General features: G+C 40.2%; 1 non-coding gene across 1 annotated transcript; it reads right to left on the reverse strand.

Moving 5' to 3' along the window:
- Positions 1-3,624: 3,624 nt before the first annotated feature.
- On the reverse strand, positions 3,625-3,839 carry LOC129022725 (small nucleolar RNA U3). The gene has a single exon (XR_008496524.2). It is a non-coding gene; the product is annotated as a small nucleolar RNA U3 (small nucleolar RNA).
- Between the last annotated feature and the right edge of the window lie 12,839 nt (positions 3,840-16,678).

Genomic DNA, 16,678 nt, shown 5'->3' on the forward strand with positions numbered 1-16,678 from the left:
GCACTGAGATTGATGTGCCCTGGGATAGACAAGTCTCTGGACAGTTTGGGCAAATGTGAAGGGAGGCATGGTGCGGGGCCACAGGTTTTTTGCCATGTGATGCAGAGCTGGGAGGCCCTTATGCATGTTGATCTTCAATTTCCTCATTTGTGAAATGAAGCTTTTTGATAGACCTCAAAGTTTTCATGTTATGTGAGCCTATTCACCCTTAAGCTGCTTTAACATTTGACCGAAGGTGAAATTCTCTACTGTTCTGGAAGAACCTTCTGTTTCAGTAACCCACCTCCTCTTTTTAGTATAAGGCTAATAAACACCAGTATAAGGGAGGAATTGTTCACTAAGTTAATACAAATACAAAGTTAGCAGAATGAGAGGAAGAAAGGTAAGTTACTCATCTTTAAATATAAAGATTAGTTTTTGGACACTGCTCATCTGAAGACAGTTGCATATATTTACAGAATTCAAGCAGTCACAGTCCCTTCTAGTAAATGGGAAGCTGGGAAATACGGTTCCAAAATCTCTTTGCTTTACCAGAATGAAAATAATTTAACAAAGTAAAAGTATTTGAACACAACTATTATTACATTAAAGAGTCAATGATAGTTTTCTTATCTTTGCTGGTGTTAGCTTGACTTTTTACTATTTCCAAAAGATATATATTTGTGACTCAAAAGCAAGCATTTCCCTAGGTGTATGTGTTGTAAGCAGATTTTTGTTTATTAGAACATGAAAATATCATCTACTTTCGTAGCATGTCAGAGAAATCTCATGTCAGAAGGTAGAATTTCTTATATTATCTGTCTCTTTTTTTCATTAATTTGACAAATTTCCACCAATCTTATTTACCATTGCATATTATCTATATAATGAAGACCATTTAAGAATTTTCTATCTTCAATTATATTTGCAATATTCTTGCTATTAGCAATAATGACAATATTATAGAGCATGAAAACAAGCACAGAAGTATTATGGTGTTATTAGTACTATAGTATTAGGGTGAGGGTGCTTGCTTTAGAGATAGAATTAAAATGTAACTCACATTATATTCTGTAATTGCTCTACTAAAGAATTTGTCATTTATGGGCCATTTATTTTGTGTAGACATGAAAAGAATGTGGTTACACGTAGCTAGAAAATTTACAACCTTTGGTAAGGGCAGGGCATATTTCTCTATCTCATCCTGGTACCTGAGTTTGAGTGTATGATTAACTCAGTGCAAGTAAGGAGCTAAATAAAAGAGATCTGGAACTGAAATTCAATTCAACAAAAATTTATTATACACTTAGCTGGTGCAGGGCAGAGCAACAGCAATAGAAGATGCAAAAATGACAAAGATGATGTGGTCCTAGCACATTTAGGGATGGATTGCACTAGACAGAGAACAGAGGCACAGGGAACTGATAGAAGGCTAATAGAAAAGCATGTGCAAGGCAAGTCTAAGAGCAGCAGCAATTGAAAGAGAGTAACAGACTAAGAGGGATGGGAAAGACATAATGGGAAGTAGACTCCACAGGGCTTGGGATGGATTGCATGTGTGATTGAGGCAAGGAAGAGGAAGAGAAAGAACATTTAATGACCTCCTTCAGTGCCAGACTATACTAGGTGCTTTGTATAGGCTCTATTATTTTAACCACCTGAGAGACAGCTGTGATTATCCCTTTTCTCCAAAATCAGAAACTAATATTGTATAATTTGTAGAAAGTCCTCAGAGCTGGGATTCAAGTGCAAAGTTTCATTCACTCATTAATTCATATAGTCAATATTTATTGAAAGTCCACGCTCTACCAGGCATCCTGGAAGATACAAGGGACACAAAAGTGAACACTAGAAACAAGGGTTCTATTGGGTTCTCAAGGAACCCTTAGTCTAGTAAGGGAGGTAGATATTTATCTAAATACCCAAATGGGGTAGTTTTAAAACATATCAAAAAATTTCCATAAGAGGTAGAGCCTAATTTCTCTCCCATTTAGTGTGGGTTGGACTTAAAGACATGTTTTTAACAAATAGAGTCAAGCAGCAGTGACAACATGTGACTTCTAAGTCTAGGTCATGAAAGACATTGGAGCTTCCTTCCCACCTGCTGTCTCTTGGATCACTTGCCCTGGGGTGAGCCAGCTGCCACGGAGAAGCCCACAGGGTAAGGAACTGACACCTTCGGCCAACAGCCACGTAAGTGAACTTGGAAGCAGATCTGCCAGCCCCAGGCAAGACTTCAAACACTGCAGTCTGGCTGACATCTTGAGTGCAGCCTCACGAAAGTCTCTGAGTCAGAACCACCCAGCTGAACTGCCCCTGGTTCCCGATTCTCAGGAACTTTGAGGCAATAATACTGGTTTTAAGCTGCTAAGTTTGGGGTGATTTGTTTTGCAGCAATAGGTAATGAAGATAACCACATAAATGAGATAAGTGACAAAATGTAGTTGATGAATGCACCTTAAAAACAGAATCTTGCCTGGTGCGGTGGCTCATGCCTGTAATCCCAGCACTTTGGGAGGCTGAGGCGGGTGGATCACCTGAAGTCAGGAGTTCAAGACCAGCCTGGCCAACATGGTGAAACTCTGTCTCTACTAAATATACAAACATTAGCCAGGCATGGTGGTGGGCACCTGTAATCCCAGCTACTCGGGAGGCTGAGGCAGGAGAATCGGTTGAATCTGGGAGGCAGAGGTTGCAGTGAGTGGAGATCACGCCATTGCACTCCAGCCTGGGCAACAAGAGTGAAACTTTGTCTCAAACAAACAAGCAAACATGAAATCTTACTGAGATAGGGAGTCTGGGATGGCTGCTTAATGTAGTGTCTACTGAGCTAAGATCTAATGGATGAGTAAGAACTAAAGAGGCAAAGAAGGCAGGTGGAGGAAGACAACCTAGACAGAGTAAAAACACGTGCAAAGGCCCTGTGGCATGCTCAAAGACCTGAAGAAAGGCCAGGATGGCTGAGCATGAAGGGGTAGGGAGAATATAGTATTAGGTAGTATAGTATAAGGTACGGTTGTAGAATAGGGCAAGAACTTGAAGATCACATTAAGAATGTTGGCCTAAAAGCAAAGAGAAGCCATTGGGAGAATTTTAAGCATATTACAGAGGTAACATGTTTTTTGCTAGGATAGCATGTTTTTTAAGAGTTTTCTGGCTGGGTGCAGTGGCTCACACCTGTAATCCCAGCACTTCATGAGGCCAAGGCGGATGGATCACCTGAGGTCAGGAGTTCGAGAACAGCCTGGCCAATATGGTGAACCCTCATCTCTACTAACAAAAAAAAAAAAAAAAAAAAAAAAAAAATGTAGCCGGGCATGGTGGCGCACTTGTAATCCCAGCTACTTGGGAGACTGAGATGGGAGAATCACTTGAACCCAGGAGGTGGAGGTTGCAGTCAGCCGAGATCACGTCACTGCACTCCAGCCTGGGCGTGACAGAGTGAGACTCAGTCTCAAAAAAAAAAGAGTTTTCTAAGTTACCTAACTTAAGTTGTTTAGAGTGATATATAGGGTTATTTATACTATACATATTTAGGTAGACAGATAGTAGAAAGATGATAGGGTTCTTTAGATGGGGTTGTTACACACATTTTACTTGCAATGTCCTCGATGGTTGCTATTATTTTGTATTACAAGAAGGGAAACCCCTCAGATTGCATCCTCTCTCTCTTACTTTCCCAGAGGAAGAGCGGAACGGTTCTCAATGGCAAATGGAAGTTGCAGTGAAGCAGCACCCAGAGCCAGCGTCAGGCTCCCGAAAGAGTGCTGCACCGCCACCTGTGGTTTCTGGTGCTCTACATGTTCGGAGAAACTTATCTGGTAGTGAGCTATAGAAATGATCCCTTCAAGCGTCGTCTTTGTAAGGTCATTTTAATGACTATTTTTCTCCTCAGAAAATAGGTAAGCCCTCAGCAGTATCAAATAGCCTGGCAGAATAAAAGGCAGATTGAGTCGGCCTCCGCTGTGACCATTAGCATATTGAATTTGGTGACACCAAATAATCCTGCCTTTTATGAAAATGTCTACAATCCTTCTTGTTTTTTACCACTTTAGAGTTGACAAACTCCATGTTGGAACAGAGTATTCTTAAACAGAACCCTTAAAACCGTATTTTTCACCTCTCTGTTTTTATCTGTCTATCTATCTATCTATCTATCTATCTATCTATCTATCTATCTATCATTTATCTATCTGTCTATTTATTGAGACAGGGTCTTGCTCTGTCACCCAGGCTGGAGTGCAGTCGTGTGATCACGGTTCTCTGCAGCCTCGATCTCCCAGGCTCTAGCTATCTTCCCAAGTAGCTCAGATTACAGGAATGCACCATGAGGCCCAGTTATTTTTTAAAATATTTTGTAGAGATGGGGGTCTCACTTGTTGGCCTGGGCTCAAGCAATCCTCCTGCCTTATCCTTCCAAAGTGCTGGAATTACAGGCATGAGTCACCACACCTGGTCTATTATTATTATTTTATTATTTTTTTTTTTTTAATTTGAGATGGTGTCTCGCTCTATTGCCCAGGCTGGATTGCACTGGTGCGTTCTCAGCTCACTGCAACCTCCCCCTCCCGGGTTCAAGCAATTCTCCTGCCTCAGCCTCCTGAGTAGCTGGGATTACAGACATACACCACCATGCCCGGTTAGTTTTTTGTATTTTTAGTAGAGATGGGGTTTCTCCATGTTGGTCAGGCTGGTCTCGAACTCCCGACCTCAGGTGATCCGCCTGCCTCGGCCTCCCAAAGTCCTGGGATTACAGGTGTGAGCCACTGTGCTCAGCCCCTCTTATTTTTAAAGAATGAGAATAATCTGAGCTGGGAATGCAGCTCACATCAGACATGAACATAGAAAGGGAAATGCACAAAATGAGAGATGAAATCACTCACAAAGCTGATAGCATGAACTTCTAGATTTCCTGAATACCCTTCCAGTTCTAATTTCCTATGTTTTAATTCACTGGGAATATATTCCTTAATTTCTCATAATTACAAACAAATGCTCCCTAGAGGAAAAATTTATGCGTAAGAGAGTATTCAGTTCCAGTGTTAAAATCATATCATTTCATTTTTCTCTGAAACTTTGAAAATGTCTCTGTTCAGTCCTTTTTGTGTACTTCTCAGGCAGTACTGAAGACAGAGAGATAAAAGGGGCGGTGCTGACACATGTAGATGACTGGGGCTCTGACAATGACCATGAGCTGATGACCTGAGTCCCACAAACTGGAAAACAAAGTTTTTCCCTAAGGAGTTGGGCTTTTAAAAACTTTTTATTGGCTGCTTTTGGATTAAGGCATTTAGGACCAGCATTATGAGCAGAAGGACTCAGTGTGTATGAAGAAGAAACCAAGTTTTTCTACAGCAGAAGAGGAGGAATTTGCCTTTGCAAAATGTTATACTGTTTTATCTGTCACTGAACATGTCTGGGCAGTGGCTGTTCTCCCAGGTCTGAGTCCTGAAAAGGGAAAGAGAAAGAGATTGTAGGACAAGGTGAAATGATACACAAAACAGCGTTTCCCCAGCTTCTTATTTGCCTGCACATTTCTCATAAATGGAGTAAATGCTGAACAAGCTGACTTTCTCCCATCATTCCTGTAAATAAGGATATGACTCACAGACCTTGCAATCTCTAAAATGCCATAGATACTACAGTGATTTGATTATTTAAAAATAGCTGGGGAAAAAAACAGCAAGAAATTGGTCCTGGGTAAGTTAGGATGAATTCTTTTCTGTTTGTTTTTGTTTATCATTTAAATTGTTATTGTATCTCACCCTAAGTATTCTCACAACATCTAGTTTGCCAAACAAATCTTAGGGATTTATGGGTTCTGGAAATTAACAGTATGAACGTGCTGGGCAGATCTCAGATCCCAGGCAAATAAACCCAAAAAACAAAAAACAAAAGATAACAAGACACAAGGTTCACCATACAGTCACTGTGATCTGCAGGCAAATATGAATTTGGTTATATGATCTCCTTTTCTATAAAGTGGAGAGAGAGAAGTGTTGACATCACTTAAATACGCTGAGCCCCACCCCCAAATAACACAAGTGCTGGGAACAACAATAATTTATATTAAGCCTACTGAATGGCTTTTGTTGATCTTTAACTAGCCTATCTAGAAATGGAAAATGAGTGACCTCTTTATTATTACTCAAGTGCTAAAACTCCCCAAGTAGGACTGTTTGTCAAAACTAGGAGTGAGTTTAAGATTCAGGATTAAGGTTCAAGTAGGGAATCTCCATTTACCCTGCATCTCAGTCTTACACTGTATTAGTCAGGGTCTTGGGAGGAAAGAGGAGCACACTTAAGAAGGCATGATAAAAAGAGAAAGTAATGAAGGGATTATTATAAAGTTAGAGGAAGAGTTAAGGGAAATAAGAAGGGTTGATGAGGTCCTTGGGGTGGCTACTTCAGGCAAGTCTTCTCTACACTTTCAAGGGCAAGCAAAGGACCACTGACATTTCTCACAAACTTGCACTTTGGTGAGGGAGCTGGGCTACAGCCAACCTAGGGCTTAGCAGAAAATCTCTCTCTCCTTCTGTCCTTCCATCCTCTCCTGGTGGCTGCCACTGGCCAAGCCCAACTACAAACGACAGAACAAGGGAGCTTGGTTGCTGGGGTCCATCATACAGCCAGTCTTTCAGGGTGCAAAGCAGAGTGAAAGGGTGGAGAGTGGATCTGCAGGGGAACATGGAAAGTGTCGGGCACAGACCACTGACAAACGAAAGAGATGGAAATGCTTCAGAAAAGAAAGCAGGATGGCCAGGTCGGTGTTTTTTTTTGTTTTGTTTTGTTTTTTTTTGTGGAGTTGGAGTCTTGCTTTGTCACCCAGGCTTGAATGCAATGGCGCAGTGTTGACTCACTGCAACCTCCGCCTCCTGGGTTCAAGCAATTCTCCTGCCTCAGCCTCCCTAGTAGCTGGGATTACAGGCGTGCACCATCACGCCCGGCTAATTTTTGTATTTTTTTCTAGCAGAGACGGGGTTTCACCGTGTTGGCCAGGCTGGTCTTGAATTCCTGACCTCAGATGATCCACCCACCTTGGCCCCCCAAAGTGCTGGGATTACAGGCGTGAGCCACCTCACCCGGCCAGGCCTGTGATTTTAATCATGGGATCTTGCCTAGTGGTAAAGCCCCGTTAAATGTCTGGAAGTCTGAATCAGAAGGACCAGCAACTGTTCTTCCCTAGGAATGGATCAAAGGTAGGTCCTATGGATTTGGCTTGTCTGTCCCCACCAAAACTCAGGTTGAAATTTGATCACGAATATGGTGGTGTTGAGAGGTGGGGCCTAGTGGGAGGTGTTTGGGCCAGGAGCATGGCCTTATGAATAATGCAGTTTTCCAGGTAGAGAGTTCTTCCTCTCGTGAGACTGCATTAGTTCTTGTGGGAATGGATTAGTTCCCTAAAGTGTGAGTTATTATAAAGCAAAGTTCCTGTTCCTGTTCCTGTTTGATCCTCTCTCTTCTCACTTGTCTGCTTCCCCTCTGACCTACTCTGCCCTGCAATGTTATGATACAGAAGAACGCCCTTACCAGAAGCCATGGCCATACTTTTGAACTTCTCACCCTGCAGAACCGTGGACTACATACACTTCTTTCCTTTGTAAATTACCCAGTCTCATGTATTCTGTTATAGCAAGACAAAATGGACTAAGACAGTAGGGTTGCCAGGGAAAAGACAGGCATCCAGTTAAAATTGAATTTCAGAAACTAGATAACCTTTTTTTTTTTTAGTATATCCCAAATATTGCGTGAGATATACTTATACTTAAAGAGTTGTTGTTCATTTGAAATTCAATTTTAACTGGGCATCCCGTATTTTTATAAATATGGTAATTCTAAGGGCACTTCCTTCTCCCTAAAGATACTAGAATTAGAATTTGAATATGGTATAGCATTTCTGAAACCTTGTTCTTTCAACACCAATGTTTGAAATGTTAAGTATTTCCAAACAAACAAACAAATAAACAAAAAAAAACCTAAACACTGTTTCATAGTCAAAGAAGTTAAAAAAACACTGGATTAAAATAAAGTTAAATAGTTCTCACAGCTTTAGGATTTCTCCTGGGACTTAATGCTAACATGCATTGTGACAGCAATAATAGCGTTTTTCCTTGCTTTATTTGAAAACCATCACAACAAAGAAACGGCCCAATATTCATCTGTTTCAGTGTGACCATAGATTTCCATTGAAATGCAGTTTAAATTTTAAAAAGTCATTTTGGTGTCTATCATGTTAAAGTAAAATTTTACTATTACCTCATAATCTTGCTTTAAGACTAAATTTATATTTACAAAGATGTTTTAAAGCTCTCTATAAATGTTTGCAAAGTAATAGCATTGTATTTAATAAGCTATTAAATTGTTCACTTGATACTGGTTTTGCTTAGCTTAATATGAAGAATCAATTAAAACCAAATTATCATCTAAGCAGGAACAATCCTAGATTATTCAGAGAGAAAAATGAGGATAAAAACATTAGCTTTGTCTGCTTCTCAAGGTTATTTTTGGAAAGAAATGAAGTAATGTTGTGAAAGGCTGTGCAAATATTACTGCGAGGATACAAATTACCCTCCCTGTAGAGTTGATGGGCTTTTCACAATTTTCTCCCTTTCTGGTCATAGGTATTTTATCTAATTTGCTGTCCAGTCTGTAATTCCACCCTGCTGTATGCAGTGGAAGTGAAAAGGAGGTACATGAGTTAGGATTAGAATTACTTGTGAAGGACAGAAACCTTCCAAATAACGGTTTCTTAAACAAGGTGGAAGTTTCCTTTTCTCTCATGCAAAACACTGGGATGTGTAGTCCTGGGCTGAAATAGAGTCTCTTCTCCATCAAATCTCCAAGGCCTCAAACTTCTCTACCATTATTGAGCAATGTTCCTCAATCTCATGGTCCAAGATGGTGGCATATATGTTCCAGGCAACCAGAGGAGGAAGGAACAAAGAAGCGGCTGAGGCAGTGGGGTGGCTGGCTGGCTCTCTTGGAAGCTGAGACAAGATGCTTTCAGTTACATGCTTGAAATGGTTAATTTTATGTATCAAGTTGACTGGGCCACAGGATGCCCAGATATTTGGTCAACCAGTATTCTGCATATGTCTGTGAGAGTATTTTTGGATGCAAATAACAATTGAATTGGCACACTGAGAAAAGCATATTTTCCATCCTAATGTGGGTGGGCCTCATCCAATCTACTGAAGACCTGAAGAGAACAAAAGTTTGACCCTCCTACAAGTAAGAGAGAACTCTTCCTGCCTGACTGCCTTGACCCTGGGACATGGGCTCTTTTTTGCCTTCAGTCTTAAACTAAATTATTGGTCTCTTCCTGGATCTTGAGCCTGCCAGCCTTTGGATTGGAACTACACCATGGCTCTTCTGGGTCTCCTGCTTGCTGGCTGCAGATTTTGGTACTTGTCAGCCTTCATAATCTCATGAGTCAATTCCTTATTATATATTGATATCTATCTATCTATCTATCTATCTATCTATCTATCTATCTATCTTTCTGTCATTGATAACCTCTCTGTCTATTGGTTCTGTTTCTCTGGACAAGGCTGACTAATACAATCCTATTGTCTGGAATTTAGTACGCAAGAAAGAGAGTGAGTATATGGGATGAAATATATAGGAGTGGAGCTAAAAGACTTTGCTGCAGGAGAGGAGTTCAAGTCATTGAGGGCAGTTATGACTCAGCAATAATGTTGGTGCAGTATTTTATTTCAGGAGCCAATGAAAAGTATTGTCATTTTAGCAGTTTATGTCTTCCATTTATCAAATTGAGTATAGTGCCTTCCTCTGTCCTACCAGACGAAAGTTTATGAAAGATACTAATCATTTCCAAATTCCTTCATTTTTACTATCTATCCAGATTATTTTAAATACAGTATCTCTATAAATAGCACTTTGTCCATTGATATATGTTGGTGTTTACATGATTGAGTGTGTGTGTGTGTGTGCGCGTGCAAAACATGGAAATAGGATATTTGGTCTACCTTAATCCCTGGAATGGAAGTAATGGTGATTACTTTTGTACAGCAAGTAATAAACTCCCAAATGGTTGGCATTTGCTTTTTCTTATACTAGACAGAGTCAAGGGTGAAGGATGATAAAGAAAAGTTTTGACAGTAGTGCCAAATTACCTTCCTCAGTTCCTAGATTGGGGATTTTCAATCTAGGGGCAGATGCCACTATAATATAAGAGGTCTAGTCCTTGAGTTCAGAAGCAGCTATCCAAGCTCTTATAAGAACTGATGATAGGAACTTGCGTGTCTTCTCAAGTTCCGTACAAGAACCACTTATCCATAGCTCTTGATGGTTATTGCTCAGCCATTTCTTGCCAGCTGTTCTTTCCATGTGCAGGAAGAGCATGGGAGTACGGAGCCTCAGTTTGGTTTGTTATTGTTAGGACATCAAACTAATCATTAGGTAGAAAGTTGAATAAACATTTACTTTTGACTTTTAATTGGTTACTTAACTTAAGAAAGTTTTACATAGCAGCAAGACCAACTACATAATTTGCGGGGCCCAGCGCAATGTGAAAATTTGGGGTCCCTTGTTTAAAAAAATATTAAGAATCTCAAGATAATGACAGAGTTTCAAGGCCAATTCAGGGTCCTCCTGAGCGCAGGACTCTGTGTAACTGCACAGGTAGCACAGCTAGGATGCAGACGCTGATCAATGTTATACATTTAGCACCTTGATGTCCCTGAATTCCTTACAAAACTCTTACCTCCTCCCCTCCCCACCCAAGTCCCCAACTCTTCTGTTTTTTTCCAAAACTTTACTTGTGTACAACACTATGAAACATGACAGGGTCTGATGAGAAAGTATTAATTGGCTTTAACCTAGGTTTTTTTCATTTTTATTTCTGAATATCAGCACTCATAGCCCTTTTCCCTATTTTATGACTTACCCTAATACAACTCCGTATCATACAAAGCTTCATAGTCCTGTGTATGCATGTGGTGAACATTTGTGTGGCTATTTGCAGCCAATGGATTAGCATCAATAAATTGAGAGGATTCTTCAAAGGTCCTGAGACTGAATATGAAAAAATGACCTGTAAGAATTAAGTCATCCACATGTAACACAGATGGATGAATTACCAAGGGAGATGGCATATATCTGGATCATAAAAGACTTATAAGGCAAATTAAAGGCATGTATTCTCATCAAAGTAACTTCTGATTGCTTTATTTCCTGGAATACTCTATTATCAGTGTCAGGGTTCTCCAGAGAAACAAAATCAATAGGGTGTATATAAATTTCCTATATGGAATATGGTTTGGTTATGTAGGAAATGCAGAAGGATGAGTGAGTGGAATTACATGTGAGGAGTTGGCTCCTGTGATTATGAAAGTGAGCAAGTTCAAAGATCTGGAGGTGAGTCAGCAAGCTTGGCTAGAGACCCACCCTGGCAGGCTCAAGACTGAGGAGGAGCTGATGTCCCAGTTTGAAGGTAGCCAGGCAGCAAGAATTCTCTCTTACTTAGGGGACAGTAGTCTTTTTGTTTTATTCAGGCCTTCAAATGATTGGATGAGGCCTGCCCACACTGGAAAGGGCCATCTGTTTTATTTGGTCTGCCTGTTTAAATGCCAGTCTCACTCAACAACACCCCCAAGAAACACCCACAATAATGTTTGACTGAATACCTGGGGACCCCGTGCCCCAGTCAAGTTGACACATGAAATTAAGGTACCACAGATATCCTGTTGTCAGAAACTCTGTATAGCACTTAAAATTCCTGGTTTCATACTTGGTACAGAAAGTTAGTTACTGTTCATCATTTGTTTAATTCTACACCTGGCCGTAACTTAAGATTAATTAGAACAAAGTTTAATTAGAACGAAAGATGTAATTAGATGTAAATTCTTACATCAGTTGGTTGCTTTGTGCTAGGCACAGGTTAGGACTGCAAAGATGACTGCAAATGGCTGATTACTACAACGGACATTGTAGTAATTTTATTTTTATTTTTATTTTTATTTTTTGAAATGGAGTTTTGCTCTTGTTGCCCTGGCTGGAGTGCAATGGCGTTATCTTGGCTCACTGCAACCTTCACCTCCCGGTTCAAGTGAGTCTCCTGCCCCAGCTTCCCTAGTAGCTGGGATTACAGGCACTCGCTACCATGCCCAGCTATTATTTTGTATTTTTAGTAGAGACAGGGTTTCACCATATTGGTTAGCCTGGTCTTGAACTCCTGACCTCAGGCGATCCACCCGCGTCAGCCCACCAAAGTGTTGGGATTACAGGCGTGAGCCACCGCACCTGGCAGGACATTGGTTTAGAAACAGCTTTATTAAGTGGATTTTACCTGAGAGTTTCTTCCTATACTTTTAGTCCTTCTTGTCAGAGATGTGATTTATTTTCTCTTGTGATTGCACTTTTAAAGTTGGAATCCTATGAGTGCCATCAGCACTACTATGTGGAATATGGTTTGGTTATGTAGGAAATGCAGAAGACTGAGTGAGTGGAATTACTCAAAAGTGGATCAGAAAGCAGCTGTGGTCATAGACATCAGCCTCAGTGGGGCAACAGGAGTTGGAAGGAGTAAACTGAGGGAAAAAATCAGTAGAATATTGGATGGAGCAGACAGAGTGAGACTGAATGGGAGAAGGGTGAGGAGGGCTGAGATAGCTGGTCACATTCAGCTCTAAATTCTTGAAGAAGTAGTTTAGACTACACCAAGGATGGGGGATAAAAACCAGCCTAGAGCTCAGAGAAGGTGGATGTGGCACGGGAAATAAGAATTGTCATTGCTGAATTCCTTGAGAAAAAAATGTGAAGAAGAGGCTTGAGGCCTCAAAGACATTGCATGCATGAGTCAGAACAAGCTTGAACTACAAGGAAGATTTGATTAATGAATCAAATATTAATGCCACATTTTCTCTTATTTCAAGTGTTTTTTTTTCCAACTATTATCTCTGTGTAGAATGTCTTCGCTGTCTGCCATCACCTTATTATTAATAACTCCTATTAACTCTTAGGTCTCAGCCTTGCTGTTACTTCCTCCCCAGAAGTCTCCTTTAATCCCTAAAGACTGGGCTTGGTGCTTTTCCCCTGTGTTCTCATGTCTCCCTACTCTAGAACTATGTCACTGATTTAAATTGCTTTCTGGTAGGGCACGGTGGCTCACGCCTGTATTGCTAGCACTTTGGGAGGCCAAGGCGGGCGGATCACGAGGTCAGGATTTCGAGACAAGCCTGACCAACATGGTGAAACCTCGTCTCTACTAAAAATACAAAAATTAGCCGGGCATGGTGGTGGGGGCCTGTAGTTCCAGCTACTTGGGAGGCTGAGTCAGGAGAATCGCTTGAACTCAGGAGGCAGAGGTTGCAGCCAGCCGAGATTGCGCTACTGCACTCTAGCCTGGGCAACAGAACGAGGCTCCATCTCAAAAATAAATACATAAATAAATAGAAAATAAAATAAAAAAGAAATCGCTTTCTGACATGTCTGTTTTCCTGAATGAGCTGGGAGCTCCTTAATGACAATAGCTATTTCTTGTTTAAAGTCGTATCCCCAGAAACTACAAGCTTAGTAAATATATGCTATGTGAAAGAAGGAATGAAAGAATGAATGAGGACTTGATTCCTGTACTCCCAACAACATTTAAGACACTGTGCTGAGTATTCGGTAAGGCGGCATCAGGAAGTGTGAGGTAGAGGTGGTAGTGAAACCAAAAAATTGAACACTGTTCCTGGCTTCAGAGAACATGTAATCTATTAATAATTGTGAATAATGGTGTAATACAAGACATGTGACATAATACAGTACTACAACACAAGACAAGAGAATAGGATTGCCATATTTAGCAAATAAAAATACAGGATGCCCAGTTAAATTTGAATTTCAGGTAAGCAATAAATAGTATGTATATATCTCATGGACTATTTGGGAGATACTAATACTAAAAATTATTCATTGCTTATTAAAATTCAAATTTGATTGGATATCCTATATTTTATCAACTCTCAATGAGAAGAACTGGAGCTGTAAGAGATTGCTTTTGTTTTTGTTTTTTCATTTTTTCAGGGATGGAATGGAGGTCTTGGAGAAAGGTAAATGATTTGGGAAATGTTTTCTGGAAAAGATAGGAACTGAGTTGAGTTGCAAAGATCACAAGACAAAATGTGAGGAGGTGCAGTTCTGGTAGAAGAAACCTCAGATGAAAAGGTGATACTGTGGCAGGATCAGAGACTGGCTGACGTCTGGTTTGGCCAGAGTGTGAAAGGGTGGTGAGAAACCCAACTAGAGGGTTGGGCAGGGCCTGGTGACTCCATATGTTCCAAAGCCTCAGTCTCCTGGGCACCCTGCCCCCTTCGCCTTGGCCACGCTTTGTGAACAAGCAGAACTAGATCTTGCTGCCTGGGCAAATGTTTCATCCTTACCTAGTTAATTAGGCTTGAACATTAGTCTCTCTCTGGAAATAGTGAAGAAGAAACACCAGGAACATTTTGCAAGGGTCATACATTGCTCAATGTTTGCATTTTTTCAAAAACACTGGTGTCAAAACAGCATGTCTAGCAAAGTTGAGGGAAAAGTGAAAACTAATGATGACTTATCAAAACAAGATGTGATGATGTGGGAAATGCTATTAACTTCTACAGCATTTGTAATTTTTGTCTTTCTCTTCTGTTATAACATGTGTTTAGCATTATATAGTAAATATAGGATAAAACAGATACAAATAGCTTATTTGTACTCTAAGAAGAGGGGGAAATGTTTAGATAATAAAGTTGGGCACCTACTGTGTTCCAGGTGGCAACATATGTTATTTCTCTTAATCTTCATAACAATACTATAATACTATGGTATATACTATGATGATTTTAATGTGCATCTTGCTGAATTTCACAATGTTTATTTGCTCATCTATGATCACTCAACTAGCAACTGGTTATTTTGAAATTCAAATCTGGTTTGACTTCAACATCTATATTGTTTCCATTTACCACACCTATAGATAGGTACTCACAGATAAACAATAATTATGGTGCAGTTATGGCAGATACACTGTGGGAACAGACAGGACGGAGCATCTAATTCTGTCTTGAGGACATCAAGGGTGGCTTTGGAAGGAGATGATGCTTGAGTGGTGATTGATGAAAATGATCTCATTTTCTAATAAGGTTAATAACAGGCAATGCATGAAACATATTCACCAGTAAGAGAAATATTAATAGTTTTTAAAACACATGTATTTCACCCTAATAAGCTCTCATTAGGTTTCTGTAACCTTTTATTAAATGTTCCACGCTGATCACATTGGTGACAAACACACATTCTTTTTTTTTTGAGATGGAGTTTTGCTCTTGTTGCCCATGCTGGGGTGCAATGGCACCATCTCGTCTCACCACAACCTCCACCTCCTGGGTTCAAGCGATTCTCCCACCTCAGCCTCCCGAGTAGCTGGGATTATAGGTATGCACCACCATGCCCGGCTAATTTTGTATTTTTAGTAGAGACGGGGTTTCTCTATGTTGGTCAGACTTGTCTCGAACTCCCCACCTCAGGTGATCCGCCCACCTCGGCCTCTCAAAGTGATGGGATTATAGGCGTGAGCCACCTCGCCCGGCCAACAAACACAAATTCTTATACTTGCTACCACAAACATCATTAGTCATATTTATTAGATGGTCATTATTTATTAAATTAAATAATTAAATCTTCATTAAATCATTAAAACCTTCAGCTACTTATATGATTATAGTTTGGTGCTGTTTTTGCAAAAACACTACACATTCACATAGAAATATGTCTAAAACTTTTTTATAATTCTATAAACTACATGAATGGTTATACAGTTCAGTTGACTAAATTCCTCCCACATAATTATTTCAATTACATAAAATATTACTTACATAACTGGAATGGTATTATAGCTATAAAATACTCAAGTCTGTAATTACGTAAAATTAAATTCAGTTAAAAGAAGGCCTAAAATTTTAGCAACATACTCTCTAGAGAAAAGCTGCTGAACAGTTGTGTTCCTATAAGTTTTAAAATACAATTGTAAAAATAAAAACTAAAAACAAAATTTTTCAAAATTTTGCTTTCTCAAAAGACATTAGCCAAATTTTAATAAAAACATTGAAGAGTTTGTTTTGCATACACTCCGATAAGATGAACTAACATTATCATCCCCTTTTAAACCAAATTTTGTTTGCAAATACTCTCTCCAAGAAGCCCCCTAAACAGATCTTACTTTCCTTTTGGTAATGCTTACTTATGATCTGTTAGCAACTTATTCGTATTGTTACAGGTAGTTAGCTAGGCATGAGTGGGGCAGGAGAGGGCTCTTCCCCCACCCACTAGGAACGTCCGGGGATGGTTTGACAATTATCACACTGCCTCTCTAGCAATGATAATTCAGCAGCCGGTGCCAGGGGGAGACAATCTCCTGATGATCCACAGCTGTTAACATTAAAGTGTTAATTGAATGCAGATGCCAGGGAAAGCAGCCTCCTGGGCATGTACCCTAAGAGACAAGTTGGCGGAGTATGACATTTTGGGGACACTCCATCGGAAAAAAGGGAAGGAAGGATCAGACGGGGCTGTGTACAACTTCTTAAACTCACTGTGTGCTCAATTCCCAGAAATAAGGAGGGCACTGCGCATGCGGGAAGCCCACCCTAACGGAAGAATTACGGGAAAGAGGCAAGCCTGTAAAGCCCGAGGATCAAGGTTAAACGCTCTCTTT

The sequence above is a fragment of the Pongo pygmaeus genome, chromosome 22 (genome assembly GCF_028885625.2).
Source record: "Pongo pygmaeus isolate AG05252 chromosome 22, NHGRI_mPonPyg2-v2.0_pri, whole genome shotgun sequence".
NCBI lineage: Eukaryota > Metazoa > Chordata > Mammalia > Primates > Hominidae > Pongo > Pongo pygmaeus.